The sequence below is a fragment of the Hyposmocoma kahamanoa genome, unplaced genomic scaffold, assembly GCF_003589595.1.
Source record: "Hyposmocoma kahamanoa isolate Upper Pololo Valley unplaced genomic scaffold, ASM358959v1 78, whole genome shotgun sequence".
Lineage (NCBI taxonomy): Eukaryota > Metazoa > Arthropoda > Insecta > Lepidoptera > Cosmopterigidae > Hyposmocoma > Hyposmocoma kahamanoa.
Genome location: NW_020653945.1, coordinates 12,235,113 through 12,252,437, shown reverse-complemented (window position 1 = coordinate 12,252,437; position 17,325 = coordinate 12,235,113). Strand labels below are relative to the sequence as shown.

The following is a 17,325-nucleotide window of genomic DNA, read 5'->3' as shown; positions in this document are numbered from 1 at the left end:
TAATGTTTACATTCAGGCAAGAACTAAAATCTCGCCTACGATTATGTCATACGAGATTCGCAAGCAACTTAATCGCCTCCTCGACTGTTTACACAGAGAAATATGTAGTAAGGAGATTCTTGCTTACGAGTTTTCGACTTGTCTAAACACGATCTCGTATGACATTTTTTCAAGTTCATACGATTATCGTACAAATCGGTTCGAACCGTTTTGAGTGCGAGAATTGCCATTCGAGTTCAGTGATTACTGCGGTATGACTATGGACATATCGAAATTTTTCAAATTTGAAACTGCTGGTAATATTAAGTTCATTGCACTGTATAGAAATATAATTTTGATTTATCATTTTTTAAAAAATTTTATAACTACTGACACAAACAAAAACTGACAATTATGATAAATTTATAGGGCGAGTGAGTGCGTGAGTGAGTGAGTGAGTGAGTGGGTGAGTGGTGAGTGAGTGAGGAGTGAGTGAGTGGTGAGAGAGTGAGTAGTAAGTGAGTGAGTGAGTAGGGAGTGAGTGGGGAGTGAGTGGTGAGTGAGTGAGGAGTGTTTATTGAAAAGTACATTTACTTGAAAAGTCGTGTCGGCCATCTTGGATTTAGAAATAAATGCTATGTTCGTAATAAGCACCCCCAAATACCTCAAAAACGATACCCAACTTGCCATTATTTGAAAAGTCGTGCCCGCCATCCTGGATTTAGAAAGGAGTGCCATATTCGTTACGAGAGCACCCTAAATACTATATTGCCCACACTATATTCGACCATAGAGGCACTCACTCACTCACCGTTATTTGAAATTTTTTTTTTCGCTCTCGTTCCATTAATTCTTGTCTTAGAAAAGCAGTGATAATCAAAACACCCTCGCGCACTGCACTCGTGGTAGAAACGGCTGGCACAGAAACTCGAAATACAATTTTTGCTTTCGAGTTCTGTTTACACGGAGACGTTCAATATTGAAAGGCGAGGAGATTATCGCTCACGTGGACGGTCGATAATCGCAAATGTTTAGACGAGGAAAGTTTTTTTATATTAATTCGATAATCGTATCTTCGAGACGAGAAACTCTCTCCATCTAAATGGGCCTTTATGCTATTTATTATTGCAATAGTGCATTCAAAATAGAAAAAGGATGACGGTGTAGTTAATTCGCTAGAGCGAGAGAGAGGCGTTGCGCCCGTTGTGGCGCAATGCCCTTGAATCTATTGGAATTAAACTATTACAGTATGTTAAAAGCGTCGATAGCCGCGCTCATGTTAAACATTCGAAATGAATTAATTTCTAAAACAATAGTTCATATTCTCAAAAGTTACTTAACTTGATTCAGTTAAACTCGTCTCACGAACGAAAACCAACTTAAGTTGAATGATCGACTAGTCGACGAATTTAACTAGTTGACCGACTAGTTGATCGTCGACGATGGACGGTTGCGTTTCGTTAACGGAAAACGCGTCGACGACCCATCTCTAGTAAGGAGATTCTTGCTTACGAGTTTTCGACTTGTCTAAACACGATCTCGTATGACATTTTTTCAAGTTCATACGATTATCGTACAAATCGGTTCGAACCGTTTTGAGTGCGAGAATTGCCATTCGAGTTCAGTGATTACTGCGGTATTGTCTATGGATATATCAAAATGACGCAAAAATCATTCAAATTTGAAACTGCTGATAATATTAAGTTCATTGCACTGTATAGAAATTTGTATTATAATTTGTTTATATATTTTTTTAAATTTTATAACTACTGACAAACAAAAACTGACAATTATGAAAATTTATAGGGCGAGTGAGTGCGTGATTGAGTGAGTGAGTGCGTGCGTGCGTGCGTATGTGAGTGAGTGAGTGAATGAGTGAGGGAGTGAGTGAGTGAGGAGTATTTATTGAAAAGTGCATTTACTTGAAAAGACGTGTTCGCCATCTTGGACTTAGAAATAAATGCTATATTCGTAATTTCTATTAATTCGTAATAGTTAATTCGTAAATTCGTAATAAACACTCCTCACTCACTCCCCACTAACTCACCCATTCCCCCCACTCACTTCCCACTCACTAACTTCCCACTCACTCCCCATTATTTGAAAAAAAATTTTTCAAATAATGAGGAGTGAGAAGAGTTCAAATGCTACTAAATATAAGAAATTTAAGCAACATCCAAAAGATTATATCGACGCTGGAAAGGGAAAACGTCAAACGTGCATTTGCAAAATATTACAGGAGAGAGAGATTCAAAACATTCTTTGTAAGGAAAAAATATCATATCTCTAATTTTATTTATTGTATGGAAAAGCTGAAACTTTCTAGTTTTCCCTATCCACCTGAGTCCTGAGTAAAAAAATGGCCGAATCTTCTTCACATAGCACAAAATTTGTATGACCTGTGAGTCCTGAACATGGACCTCAGTCCAGTTTAAACTATTTTAAACTGTTCCATACATAATTATTAATACAAAGATCGAACACTCAGAAAAAACACTCAAGAGTGTTCGATCTTTGTATTAATAATTATAACAAACTAGTGGAGTAATTTCACAAAAAATAATTGAATATCAATTCAATAAAAATTTAATTGTTCCATACATTTTTCTCTGCAACGAAAGTTTTTTTATAAATGTGAAAGGAAAATTATTCACGAAATTAAAATGCCCATATATTTGTTCCTTCTGAAGTGCACCCGGTCAATATAATCACAAAGAAATAGAATTAAAATATCTATTTTAGTAGAAAACAGTTGTACTTTTCAGTCTGACAAGGTAAATATTTCATTTGTATGTGTAGTACATTGTAGCAATACCGTAAGAAAACGAATTGAATCAATAAACATCAAAAATAGCGAAACTTTCTACAAAACATTTATTTATATTATTTTTCATTTTATTTATTAACGACCTGATTGCAAAACTCCATTGCCCCTGTAACTTGTATGCAGATGATCTAAAAATTTTTAATACGATTACTAATTACAGTGACAGTATCATTCTTCAAAATGACATCGATACTATCGCTCAATGGTCCCAAACAAACCAAATGTACCTGAACGTTGATAAGTGCTTAGTTATAACATTTACCAACAAACGTAATAAAATAATTTATGAGTACACCTTAGAGAGACATGTCCTGCAACGCCGGAAAGTGGTTAGAGACCTCGGTGTATTATTTGATGAAAAATTAAGTTTCAGAAATCACTTTGATTGCATGGTTGGCAGGGCTTACCAGACACTGGGCTTTGTGATCCGTGCTACTAAGGCTTTCAAGAAACCATATAGCTTTATCCATCTTTATAGCTCATTGGTAAGAAGCGTTTTGGAGTATGGTACAGCGATTTGGTCACCTTACTACCATGTACATTCCAACAGAATTGAGGGTGTGCAGAGGATGGCTCTTAGATCTCTCTTTTATAGATTGGGTCATAGTCGTCGTCAGATGCCTGCCTACGAAACCAGATTATCCCAATGTAATCTGGTATCACTAAGTGTCCGTCGACCAATGCATGATTTAATATATCTCCATAAAATCTTACACTCTCACCTTGACTCTGCTAACTTATTGTCTAGTATCAATATTAACATTAGATGTAACCTTCGGTGTCCTCGGGCTTTTGTCCTAAATGTTTTTAAAAATAACACGTCATTTTACAATCCCATAACAAGAATGTGCCGCACCTATAATGACTTAATTAAGGATAACATACAGTTAGATATATTTAATTCTAAGTGTCATATACTCATATATTTAAAAAGTCTGTTGCGGGTGTCCTCAAGCAGTCTAGTTGAAGTCTCGCAATTTTATTTTAACACTTTTTCTCTATGGTCTTTTCTTTTGCTCTATTTGTACCAACACAAAATTTGTAATTTATAATTAATTGACAGAAACTTTCTAAACATGCTGTACGTACACGCTCCTGGTTGGCATTCTGGTCCAAATATAGTTTTAAGCAAATTTATTTGTTAAATCTTTCTTGAATGTCGACTGTTGTGTTCGTCTAATAAATAAATAAATAAATAAACAAAGTATATTTTAACATCAAAAAGCACTTCGAAGTAATATCACAAGGATTTACTCAAAATAAGTAAATTTTGACCAAGAAACAAACAATCTAAAAAACTTGATAGAAACATCAACCCCTAATTAAACAAATGTTTATCAAACTTAATAAAACTGCGTGTAGGGGGTAGGGTCTAATCAATTTCTGGCTCACTACGGGTTGTATCACTTTCTTCTCCGTCGTCTCTCAAATCATCGATATCAGGTTCTTCCTATGTGGGATCTCCATCATCGTCTGCATCTTCTACTTCAAATGCATTATAATCTGATTGATTTCGTAATCTTGTAGTACTACAAGTTAAAAATACAAATTATAAAAGTGACACGTCCTTTTAACCGACTTCAAAAAAGGAAAAGGCTCTCAATTCGAATGTATTTTGTTATGTGTAGGTGTGTTACGCGATTACTTCGAATTGTGAACGGATTTTGATGATTATATTCTCTTGGAAAAAGGGTACCTCAGTATTCTGCCCTCGTAACAAAAAAAGGCATAATTATGTGTACTTTACACAGCAGTTGTACCTTTTTTCGTTCTGAGGGCAGTATTGGTCCCATTTAAATTTGAAGAAAATATTTCACTTTTAAGGGTGGCAAACTAGGGATTAAAACCGGCACTTTCCCTTAACCAAATTCAACAAAACTTTGCAAATAGATAATTCCAATAAAAAAGCCGATAAGCAAACTTTTGAGGATTTTTTAAAATAGTATATAATTATAAATATAATTTATTATTATCTATATTAGAAAGGACAGTATTACTAAATAACGACCGGAAATGATTCGTACAGAACAAATTAATGAAGTGACTTAACTAGATAATAACCGGACATACTTTACAAAGAACAAATTCATAATCCACGTTTTCACTGAAATTGCACTGTGTATTCCGTGAAAATAATACTACATTATAAATGATAAAACACATATTTGGGAGTAGAAAAACAAAATAATATTCCAAAATGAATAAAAAATTGATATATAATTCACTGATTTACCTTGTTTACAGCGAGCTGCCGTTGTAACCTGCTCGTGGCCGAATTATTATTCATTTTTTGTTTATGTTTAGTTTATTTATTCACATTTGATTTTTGTGAGAAAGACAGACGTATAAGCATTCATAATAATTTTTTGCTGTTCGAATATGATCATTGGGGTTACTTTTTTTCTAAAAAACTAATTGGTGCTTTTAAAAGAACATAAAATAAAATAAAATAAAAAAAACGGCGGGTTTTTGTAGTTAGTTTTTTCACTAATTAATTTTTAGTTTAATTATTATTACGTTTTCAGTTTCTTAATTGTTTGTTGCTTGTTTTAGCTGATGGGTCTATAGCCAGTGTTGGGCGTTAATCAATTAAATTTCAATCAGAAATTCAATCAGATTAAAAAATCAATTCAATTGAATTCAATCAAATAATTGCAATAGATTTTAATTGCAACTGATTTCAATTGAATTCATTTTAATTGTAATTAAATTAATTGCAATAAATTTTTTAAATTGTTCTAGGAAACAATTGAAACTAACAATTAAAACCGAAAGTACCAAATAAAAGTGTCATTACGAATATGGGTTAGGGGGTGGGTTAGCGGTGTGTTAGGGGGTAGGTGAGGGGGTCGCTTGGAGGGTCGGTTAGGTGGTCAGTTGGGGGGCCGATAGGGTGGCCGGTTGGGGGGTCGTTTGGGGGGTCGGTTAGGAGTTTGGTTGGGGGGTCGGTTAAGGGGCCGGTTGGGTTACCACCTAACCCACCCGCTGACCCACCCCCTAATCCAACTCCTAACCCACCCTCTAAACCAACCTCCTGACCCTAGGGGGGTGGGTCCCGCCCGCCCATCCACCCGCTGACCCAGCCCTTAATAAACCCCTAACCCCCCAATCCAAATCCTAACTCACCGCCTAAACCACTCCTATCTCACCCCTAACCCCCCCAACCCAGACCCTAACTCACTCCCTAACCCCAACAACCCAAACCCTAACCACCCCAACCCAAATCCTAACCCACGCCCTAACTCACCCCCTAACCCACCCCCATATGTCCTATAAATTTATCATAATTGACAGTTTTAATTGTTAATTGTTAATCAAAAACATTGAAAAGATTGAAAATTCATTACTTGTTAATTTAAATGCGGTTCTCGCAACTAACAATAATTGATCAATCGTTAATTGCCGTTTCGCAATTGACAATTAATTAATTGTCAATCTTTAATTGCCAGAACAATTACAATTTTGCCCAACACTGTTTATAGTCAATGCTCAACAAATAAATAATAATAATTTTAAAAGAACACTCGGTCATCAAGGCAACTTAGAGTTTGTAAAAATCAGGACTAAAGGCCCATTTAGATGGAGACAGTTTCTCGTGTCGACGATGCGATTATCGAAAGAATATAAAAAACTTTCCTCGTCTAAACATTCGAGGTCCATGAGGTCCATGTTCAGGACTCACAGGTCATACAAATTTTGTGCTATGTGAAGAAGATTCGGCCATTTTTTTACTCAGGACTAAGGTGGATAGGGAAAACTAGAAAGTTTCAGCTTTTCCATACAATAAATAAAATTAGAGATTTGATATTTTTTTCCTTACAAAGAATGTTTTGAATCTCTCTCTCCTGTAATATTTTGCAAATGCACGTTTGACGTTTTCTCTTTCCAGAGTCGATATAATCTTTTGGATGTTGCTTAAATTTCTTATATTTAGTAGCATTTGAGCTCTTTGTGAAAGAGTTCGTCGAGAGAAGTATTGCAAACTTACCTATTTCTGCCGCCAAGCCAAGTAATGTGAGCATTAGGTATTGCATTTATTTGAGTGACAGACGCAGTGGCAGTGCCCCTAAGATCTTTGCCATTTAAAGTTCTGAGTGGCATTATATTAGGGGTTAAAGTATGAAATTGCCGTTTTATTGCAATAGGTTCTTTGAATTTTCATAGAATCTTCATGGTTTGAGGTTTTCGAATGAAACTTTTTTCAAATGGTTTCTGTGATTTTTTTTTTTTAAATTTGAAACATTTGAATATCGACTTTCAATTGTTTTTGTTATTCAATTTAGACAAGAAATATGGATACTGCGAAAATTCGAGTGATTTTTGAATACGAGTTCCGACGCGGAACTAACGCGGCAGAAACAGCCCGCAATATCAATGCTGCGTTTGGAGAGGGGTCTACTAATGAACGCACCGTGCGATTTTGGTTTAAACGCTTTCGTGATGGAAATTTCGACTTAAAGAACGAGCCACGAGGAAGACCGCCCACACAGGTGAATAACGATGAATTAAGAGAGATAGTGGAAGCCGATCCTAGTCAAACTACCCAGGAATTAGCGGCATGGTTTAACGTTACCTTACCCACAATATTGACTCACTTGCGTCAAATCAATAAAATAAAAAAATACGAAAAATGGGTGCCTCATGATTTGACTGATCTGCAGAAAGAAACGCGTGTTGAAACTTGTGTTGCCTTGTTGAACCGGTACAGAAATGAAGGAATATTGGATCGAATTGTAACATGTGATGAAAAGTGGATTCTTTATGATAACCGGAAAAGAAAAATGCAATGGCTGACCCCAGGTCAAATGCCACAACAGTGTCCTAAAGCAAAACTTACCAATAAAAAGGTAATGGTAACTGTTTGGTGGTCTCAGCATGGTGTTATTCACTATAGTTTTCTCCGATCTGGTCAAGCAATAACGGCAGATGTCTATTGTGCCGAACTCCGAACCGTGTTGACAAAACTAGCAGTAAAACAGCCCCGACTCATGAATCGACCTTCACCATTATTGCTCCACGACAACGCGAGACCTCACACAGCACGAGAAACCATTTTGACCCTTCAGGAACTGCAGTTAGAAACCATTCGTCATCCTCCGTATTCACCAGACCTTGCTCCAACGGACTACCATTTTTTTCGTGATTTGGACAATTATCTACGTGACAAGAAGTTTTCTTCCCAGGAGGCAGTACAAAATGCTTTCACACAGTTTGTGCAGTCTAGATCGTCGGAGTTCTATCGCAAAGGCATTAATAACCTTCCCATTAGATGGCAGCAATGTATAGATAATAATAGCAACTATTTTGATTAAATAAATTTGTTAAAAATTTAAAAAATAAACAATTTAGATTTTCAGTACAAATCGGCAATTTCATACTTTAACCCCTATTATTATTATTCTTAGGATGACTTCATTCGGGGCATATGTAGCCCCTCATCACTGCGACCATCAGCTGATTTATTGTGATCACCACTATGAATTCGGAGCCAAGGCCAATAGCATTGAAGAACTGAAGGACTTTCCTGGCTCCGACAGATTTTATGTCTTCTGGTTGTGGCATGTGCCTTCCCAGTATGGAGCTTTTTTACGCCCATCACGGGTAAGCATTGGGTGAGAAGATGAATAGGAGTTTCATCCGCTTCGTGGCAGAATTTACACTCTCTATTCTCTCTCTGTCTAATATTTGGTATGTGCTTGTTCAAGGCACCGTGTCCTGTTAAGACTCTAGTGAGCTTTCTGATGCCATTCCTGTCCAAGGACAGAGCGTCTCTACAGTGTTTGGTACTATAGCCAGCTATCAACGTCCTGATTTTGATTGGGTAGTCTCGAAATCGGATGGGTTTCTGAGCGAGAAAATGAACCTGATTCCCACTATATCTTTCTAATTCGTGAGTTAAATCAACTATTGTTCCGATTAGAAATGTCAAAAGTTTCCGATCGGCCAGTTGTGAATCGCAATTATGCGTCTCGCCTCGGAAAAGACGCAGTTTCCGATCGGGAGAGGCAATCAAAATCAAACTGCTGGGCTTTTGAATGCTCTAGACTTGCTCTGTAGACACACTTCTCGGGAGACGTGTGTGCTCCCGTTCAGCAGAGTGAGCTTTGCTAAGCTGAATACTATCCCTATAAAGGGTTCGGGTCCAATAAAGGTTTCCCGAGCACCAGCACCAGACATCAGAAGTCATTCCCAGAACAGGGTGTTCCAGAATTAAGTCCTGGGTTGATTTCAATGTCTGTAAGAGCCATCTAGTGTTTAACTTGGTGGAGAGTCTGTACCGGCCTCCTGATGTATAAATATTTGCGGGGGAGTCAGATCCAGCAACGCATTGAGGGCCGCCCCCGGTGTAGTGGACATGGCTCCTGTTATTAGCAGGCCGCGATGCGCTGTAGACTGCTCAATATGGCAATAGTGGTTGTTTGGCTGACTTAAGCACTCCAAACAGGAGAGGCATATTATTATGTCACTTACTTACTATTGCCTCGTATAACCAGAGAGTCGTCTTTGGATTTAGACCCCAACGCTGTCCCGCCATACGACTAAAGATACCTAAGGCCATCTTGGCCTTGTTAACCATGTTACCTATATGGCAGTTCCACCTTAGGGTTTGATGTAGGGTTATCCTTAGATATTGAAATTCTTCGGAAAAACCCGCAGTCCTGCCACCAAGGATCGGTTCCTAGTGGCCTGGTTAGTTCCCACTTCCTAGTGAAGGGGACAATGGTTGTCTTCCGCATTATTAGATAATTCGTTATCTTGACACCAAACGGAAATTGTGTCAAGAGCTCTTTGCGTGATTGATGGTACAGTGCTTTGGCAGTGCCCTCGAACTGTGATCACTGGGTCATCCGCATATCTCTGAGCGTCATATTCAGTTCGGCCAACCTATATAGGAGCTGATACACAGGAGAAGAGAAATTACCCCACTTTGCGGGCAGCCCCTTCCTGTGGAGACCACAAGCTGGTGCCTGTGTAAAGAGATATCGGCTCTGCGGTTTCAAAGCGTGTTTTGCACCCATCGCGTAGTAGAAGTCTACAGGTTAGTCCCTTCACCAGAGTACAAATGGGTGTATTGTCAAAAGCACCCTCAATATCTATGAAAGGCACACAGTACTATTTGTTTATTTGTTCAAACACTCTATCAACCACAAGGTGGAATAGGGTAGTTTCTGTGGATTTTCCACTTTGATAGGTGTGTTGAGTGTAATGGACAGGACTATATTATATTAGGTTTAAAGGCCTAATCTGATTATTAAGTGCCTTCTCCATTACTTTTAGCATAAATGAGGTAAGGCCGATTGGTCTAAAGGCCTTTGCTAGAAAGTAGTCCTTTCTGCCTACCTTTGGTATGAATACAACTTTACACGATGTCCATTGCAACAGTATGTGACCCCAAGCGAGAGGCTCTGTATATCTTGACAAGGTATGGCAAGAGTACACTTATGCCACTGCTGCAGTAAAATGGGAGTAATACTGTCCTCACCTGGGGATTTATACGATTTAAACGAGGTTTTAGCCCAAGCCACTTGTCGGTGTCAAATTATGCTGGAAGCTCTATTCAGGTCCTCATTGCGAGGTGTATGTAGAGTTGTGAGTGGGCTAGTGGGCAAGTTACACAAGGTCCACGCAAAGTGGGTTGAAATTAAAAGCCTAAGGGATTCTGTGTACCTTGAGGAGCACCTGCTATTTCCTCACAAAACCGCCTCCACAACAATCGCTTGGTTTTCCTTATCTCCTTGTTATAGTTAGTTAGGGCCGTCCTATAAGTCTCCCATTTCTTCGCTGGCTTGGCCCTATTAAAGAGTTTTCAAGTTTTCTCTCGAGTGGCACTGCAACTGTTACGGTATAGGCATGTCGCTTACCACCATTCTTACAACTTGTCCTGTTGCTTGGTATTATAAAGGGGTGTGTTAGTTGTTCCACCTCCACGTGTGCGAAGTCTTTGAGCAGTCTGTGGTAACTTGTTACACAAAACGCCCAAGGATGTAGCCGGTACACCCTGGGGCCAACACTGACAATCCTCGGCTTCAGTTTGAGAATTGTCAGTGAGGGCGCGAAGCGATCAACACGGCCCGGCCATGCGTTTCTGGGGGTGGACCATGGCACGTGGTGGGCAGTCTAAACTTACACCCTCCTGCGTTAATGCCTACGCAGTTGAGCGCCGTACGCAGGGATGAAGGAATCCTGGGGGGTCGAGCTCGAGCGGGGTGGGGACTCCGGCAAGCAATACGCCCCTTTTGGCCCTGATTTCCTGCTAAACGGTAGCCCTGTGATTAGCCAGCACAGGGAAATGGCATTGTGTCCCGTCCGAGGGGACTCAGCCATGCTGACGGGGTGAGTATGTGTGGAACACAGCCAGCCGCACATTTCGAGCCCCCGATGTCGCGCAGTGAGCTCCCAACTCCTGCGCCTACACTCACCTGACAATCCTGGTGTCCCGAATGGGACATCCCCAAAGGTGCAAAAGGAAGAGAGTAGGCCTTGACGAGACCATATCTCCTAGAGGCGAACACAAGCGGCAAAAGATTGAGAGGCCCGCCCAGGAACGCACCTACGCCGAGGCCACCAGGCCCGAACTCATGGCGGTCATTACTTCAGCCAAAACTGGCTACATACGGATCCCCGAGGCCGACATGGTTCAGATGGCCCTATGTCAGCGCCTCGCGCAAGGAGCGGAGGAGTGCAGCGAGGAGGACGTCGGCCCACAGTTTCGTGGTAAACCTGTCTACAGTGACGGGTCCCTGAAACTGTGGTGTCAGGACACAGCCACCTTCCAGTGGCTAGAGGATGCCATTAGCACCATCAGGCTGCCATCCGGGGAGCCCCTCTCATTGAAAAATGTGGTGGAGGCTCCCCGGAGGGTGGTCTGCGGACTACTCATCCCTGGTCACTGGGAGGATGCGCGTCGAATCGGCCGCATCCTCAAGTGGCAAAACCCGTGGGCACACCGCTGGGTTGTTCACAAGCTGCAGCAGCATAGTGACAACTCCTTCGTAGTGGTGAGCCTCCCAGAAGAACTCGTCCCCGCTGTCCTGGGGCATGGCCGGCGCCTAACCTTCCAGTTGGGCACGGTCTACCTCAGGTTAGATCAAAGAGGGGCCTGTACACCGATGTGCCACCCGAGAAGACGGGCACAACAGCGACGTGGATGGACGTCTCCCCGGAGCCCTCCACCTCCTCCGATAACCCCGGAGAAGGTGAAGGGCCCTCCTTGACCCACGTCTCTGCGGACGCCGCTGTCAAACCGGTGGCGACCAGCAGTGACGACGAGTGCGTGTTGGGGATGGGAGACATCCGACTGAGCGAGGACGTGGACGAGGAGCTGCTATCTTCTGATGGCGGTTTCCCCCTCGCTCAGTAAACTTCACATCGTCCAGAGCAACCTCCACAAATAAATGGACTCTCACATCAGAGAGGTAAGCTACTATCGACTACCATCTCAGATAAACCTAGAACTTGCATATATTACTCCAAGAACTTACATGTACAGCCACTAACTGAATTCTGTTACAGAGACCTGTGTGCCGTAAAGCTTTTAGCTGACGCCGCCACGGGTCTGCCTGAAGTGGTGCTCGCCTCTGTCTATATGGCGGAGACTGATGTGCCACCACCGCAGGAAATGGTACAGCTAATCAACTACTGCGAGCAGAACGGCCAGAATATCATCGTGACTACTGACTCCAATGCCCACCATCCGTTGTGGGGCATGGAACTCGCAAATGATAGAGGTAAGAACCTAACAGAATACTTATTCACAACTACCCTCAAATCATTAATAAAGGTATAGTACCAACTTTTATAAATAAAAGATGTAAAACTATTATAGACCTAACCCTAACATCAGAAGGAGCAGTGGACCTTATCCACAACTGGCACGTGTCCGAAGAAGCATCTTTCTCGGACCACAGATGGATAAGATTCAGCTTAGAAACAACCATTAAAGAACAACAACCGAAACGAAATCCCAGGAAAACCGATCGTAAACTGTACACGGACAAACTACACCAGAACCTGGGAGAACCGGGAGCATCGGTAAGACTGTTGGACACAGCACAGATAGAAACACAGGTTAAAGAACTAACATCAAACATATTAACTGCCTCTGTGGCCGAACGGTTACCATGCCAGACTGCCACGCAGAGGTCCCAGGTTCGATTCCCGGGCCGGGAGAAATATTTGTATGGCCTACATTTATTTCTCTCGTGAGTTTGGGTGTAATTTGTGGTTGTCTATGTGTGTGTCCATGGCACCCGCGACACAGGGTTTCCCTAGTGCGGTTGAGTGTGAGCGTTATTATTATTATTATTATTATTATTGAATAGCTATAACTCCGCATGCAAACTGAGTGACGCAGCTCCGCGACAAGGCCAACACTGGTGGGGGCCTGAGCTTGAGAGGCTACGAAGAAGGGTAAGGAGACACTTCAATAGAGCAATGAACACATGCGCGGATGAGGACTGGGAAAACTACAAGACGGCCAAATCCAAATTAAAAAAGCGCATACGGTTCAGGAGCACCGCGTCATGGCGAGGCTACTGCGGGAACATCACGTCTTGTGCACAAGCAAACAGAATAAGGAAAGTTTTAGGCAACTCGAATTCAACTGAGCTAGGTTCAATACGCAAAATAGATAACACATACACAACTTCCCCTGTGGAAACGGAAAGAACCCTACTGGAAGTACATTTCTCAGGATGTAGGTTCGTCCAAGGCGACAGGTGCGTAGAAATGAACTACACCACATCGATCCATAACTGGCGATACGCAGAACAAGTAGTGACATACGAAAAGACAAAATGGGCAGTAAACACCTTTGAACCATACAAAGCTCCGGGCCAAGATGAAGTATTCTCTGCACTCCTACAATGGGGCGGGGACACACTGGTCCAGCACCTGGTCAACATCTTTCGGGCCTGTCTAGCATTCAGCTATGTGCCCCACAGCTGGCGAGAGGTAAAAGTCATATTTATACTGAAACCAGGAAAGCCCGACTACACTGACGCGAAGTCCTTCAGACCAATCAGCCTCACATCAGCCCAACATGCATACAGCCAAGGCAAATCCACTGAATCAGCCCTAAATGCCGTTGTGGGCAAGATAGAAGTGGCCCTTAAAGACAAAGCAATCTGCCTAGGCACCTTTATAGATATTGAAGGAGCCTTCGATAAAACCAACTTCTCCAGCATACAATCAGCAATGAGAAGACACAAAGTAGATGAAGTGCTAATTAGCTGGATTAGCAACATGCTGAAACAAAGAACAATAAAAACAACAGCAAATGAGACCCCATGGGCCATAGTAGCGAAGAGGTGCCCTCAACGAGGAGTACTGTCGCCTCTGCTGTGGAACATGGTCGTAAATGACCTTATCATTAAACTCAACAAAGAACATTTCTATACAGTAGGATATGCTGATGACATAGCTATACTAGTAACAGGAAACTATGCCAACACACTCTGCGACATTACACAAGCTGCTCTCCGAATTGTGGAAAGATGGCGCAGATCATATGAACTATCGGTAAACCCAACAAAGACGGAACTAGTAATGTTTACAAACAAACGACTACTAGGTAACTACCGATTACCCAAACTCTTCAGCACAGAACTACAGATATCAACCGAAGTCAAGTACTTGGGAGTAATACTGGACAACAAGTTGTACTGGAACAAACATCTGGACAACAAAATTAAAAACGTTACTATCACCTTCTGGCAGTGCCATAGAATGGTGGGTAAACAATGGGGACTTTCACCCAAGATAATACTATGGCTCTACACTGCGGTGATAAGACCCATGATCAGTTACGGCGCGATAGTATGGTGGCCACGAACCAAGCTGACGACCGCAACCGACAAGCTGGACAAATTCTCGCAAAGACTCGCTTGCATGGCGACGACCGGCTGCATGAGGACAACTCCAACCGCGGCCCTCGAAGCGATGCTGGACCTTCGACCCCTCCCACTGTTCATCAGACAGGAAGCGGCGTCAACAGCAGTGCGTCTAAACACAGCCGGCACATGAGGACCCCACATACAGAAATCCTTTACAAGACTGTCAATGAGGAACCGCTACTGGAGGCGGTTGTGGATAGGATCCCAAAACAATACATCTTTGACAAAAAATACAAGATACAATTATTTGAAGATCCCAACGAAGGACTGAACCCCAGAGAGAACCGAGTCTTCACTGATGGATCTAAAACAAACTAAGGAACAGGTACTGGGGTATTCTCAGAAGACCTTAATATCAGGATATCAGCACCGCTTGGTGACCACAACACAGTATTCCAGGCTGAATGCATGGGCATCAAGTTGGCGGCAGAAGCAATCATAGTAAGAAGAGTAAAGAACTACTCCATTTCAATACCCTCCGACAGTATGTCAGTACTTCAAGCACTGAATAATAATAATAATAATAATAACGCACACACTCAACATAGCCCCGCACTAGGGAAACCCTGTGTCGCGGGTGCCATGGACACACACATAGACAACCACAAATTACACCCAAACTCACGAGAGAAATAAAGATAAAGATAAAGATAAATTTATTTCTGTATAAAATATTAACCTAAATACATACATGAATCTTATTAAATAACCCATTATTTACATATATGCGCCAAATTGTCGCAAACAATGAAATTATTTTATGTTTACATTACTTTAATTAAGGTTAGTAGTGCAAATTAATCTAGGTGATACCTAAACTAAGTAAAATTGTTTACTTGTGTCTTAGGTATCTAAATTGGTGATTATAGCATAACGGTTAGTCAACATATTTTGTTCAATAACAATAAATTACAATAATACATAAATCTTAATTATAATAGCTGGCGTCTTAATTATATTTATATTACTTAAAAACTGATATAAAATTTTCAGTGTCATTGTAGTTAATTCTTTTTAACCATTCTTGTACGGTTTTTTTACATTGAAACTTATTCATAGGATATATAGATAGAGAACGATTTATTTTATTATACAAATAGCTACCAAGAAAGCAAAAGAATCTGTGGGAGTGTTCTGTTCGAAACCGTTCAGTTGAACAAACAATGTCTGCTCGTCTTTTGCTGGTTTGGAGTGATGGGATATATGGTGTTAGTGAATGCTTTTTTATTACGGTTAGTAGTATCATGGACCAATAACCCAAGAGGACTGCTAATCTCCATATTAAAAATCGTAGCTCTGAAAAAGGTCAAAATTCCGTCTTATTTCTAGATGGCGCTGATCGATAGCCTGGAATTAGTTTATATTTACGTAAATAGCCATGGATATCGATTAACTCCTCTTTTATAGGAAATATAGTAGATATTCTATTTTTCTTGTAATGTTTTTCAAATATTTAGTAATAAACTAAAATTATTCTCTGAACTTCGATATTTATGCGTATCAATAGATGGCATTGTTCGTTGTTAACTAATTAATAACGTAACGCTTGCGAATATAGTTAGATGGCGCAAATCCTAAACAAAATAAAAGAATACTTGGAAGTATCTATAAAAATCTGAGCAATATAGTATAACCTAAAGGAAGTCTAAATTGTCATCCGTTTGCGGTGGCGCACAGTGGGCCCAAATTGATAATTCTTGGACATAGGAATAACTTGTGGAGTATCGAGCTAATTTTTATATGTGATAGACAATAACACTCCTAACAACTTTTATTCTTGTATGATTTCTTGAAAAGTTGATAATTTCAGAGAAAAAAAATATAATTTTTTTTGTGGAGAAATATACATTTTGTTCTTTATCTCAAAATATACGAAAATGTAGTGTGCGTGGGTTACTTACAGTATAGTTCCAATCATTTTCTATGTAGAAAAAAATAATCCGTCTGCATGTACTTGCGTCTTTGAAAGTAGAGGTGCGGCAAAATTGCTAACTCTTTTATGTACTTTTTTAACAAAATACATGAGCTTCGACTAAAGAAAATTTAATTTTAGTGCTAAATTACACAGAGCGTTATAACAATAACACGAAAGTTAAGTAGAAACTAGTATATTGTGTTTTATTTTTTAATAAATAACAAATCTAACATTTTGACATCTTTTTACTCGTAAAGCCGCAAGTACCTGCTGATGGATTGTTTTTTCTTGATAGAGAATGATTGGACTTATACTGTAAATAAAGCACACATTACATTTTTCTACAATTCGAGATAAAAAATAAAATGTTTATTTCTCCAAACAAAAAAAAAAACTAAAATTTTTTTTCAGAAACAATCAGCTTTCCAAGAAATTACATAACAATAAAAGTTATCAGGAATATTATTATGTATCATGTGAAAAAAATCAGCTCTGTATTCCTAAAATTGTATCATGATTAAATAATTATTTAGCCTAAAATTTATACTTTTTATTTCCGTTATTTTTAATTACCTTCAGATTAATTTATACTGGGTTGTTGGACTTTATGCACTGTTTGTAATGGATGACATATTACACACAGATTACACGAAGCTCATGTATTTTGTTAAAAAAGTACATAAAAGAGTTAGCAATTTTGCCGCACCTTT

The 17,325-nt window shown here is 40.1% G+C and overlaps 1 protein-coding gene and 1 long non-coding RNA gene across 2 annotated transcripts in view; one reads left to right on the top strand and one right to left on the bottom strand.

Moving 5' to 3' along the window:
• The window catches only part of LOC113232768 (HIG1 domain family member 1A, mitochondrial-like), a 21,903-nt gene that overhangs the window by 1,159 nt on the left and 3,419 nt on the right, over positions 1-17,325 (bottom strand). The window lies entirely within an intron of this gene.
• Positions 11,909-12,641, top strand: LOC113232769. The gene is made up of 3 exons (XR_003310651.1): positions 11,909-12,222; positions 12,320-12,534; positions 12,616-12,641. It is a non-coding gene; the product is annotated as an uncharacterized LOC113232769 (long non-coding RNA).